Raw genomic sequence first — 383 nt, 5'->3', positions numbered from 1 at the left:
GGGCGAAAATTTCGTCCGTTTGGCTCTAATTTGTACCGTTTGGATGCTAGGGGGCATTTCTTGACGGAAATGAGGTGAAAATGAACAAATGGTCAAATAAATCGTTAAAGAGACATCATTTCGAAAAATTGTATATACGCCCCTATTACGCCGTCTAGGGTGTCAGCGCCGCAGTCCTAGCTATATGTGCGCCAGGCGCGTCGCAGGGTAACAGTGTTTCGTGAGATATCGCAAAGCCTGTTACGCGAGACGTGGTCTGGCGTACATATAGCTAGTTTTAAAAGCCAAATTTTGAGCTAGAATGCTCATCTTCGAACTCGATCTGTCTTTTTATGATACAAAACTGCCATTTTTTAAAAATATTTTTTTAAATGTTTCCTAAG

At 41.5% G+C, this 383-nt stretch overlaps 1 protein-coding gene across 1 annotated transcript in view; it reads right to left on the bottom strand.

Annotated features, from left to right (window-relative positions):
* Positions 1-383, bottom strand: part of LOC127751058 (uncharacterized) — a 22,145-nt gene that overhangs the window by 11,315 nt on the left and 10,447 nt on the right. The gene's annotated exons all lie outside the window — the stretch shown is intronic.

The sequence above is a fragment of the Frankliniella occidentalis genome, unplaced genomic scaffold, assembly GCF_000697945.3.
Source record: "Frankliniella occidentalis isolate FOCC.00 unplaced genomic scaffold, Focc_3.1 Scaffold325, whole genome shotgun sequence".
Taxonomy (NCBI): domain Eukaryota; kingdom Metazoa; phylum Arthropoda; class Insecta; order Thysanoptera; family Thripidae; genus Frankliniella; species Frankliniella occidentalis.
This window is presented reverse-complemented; position numbering and strand designations above follow the sequence as displayed.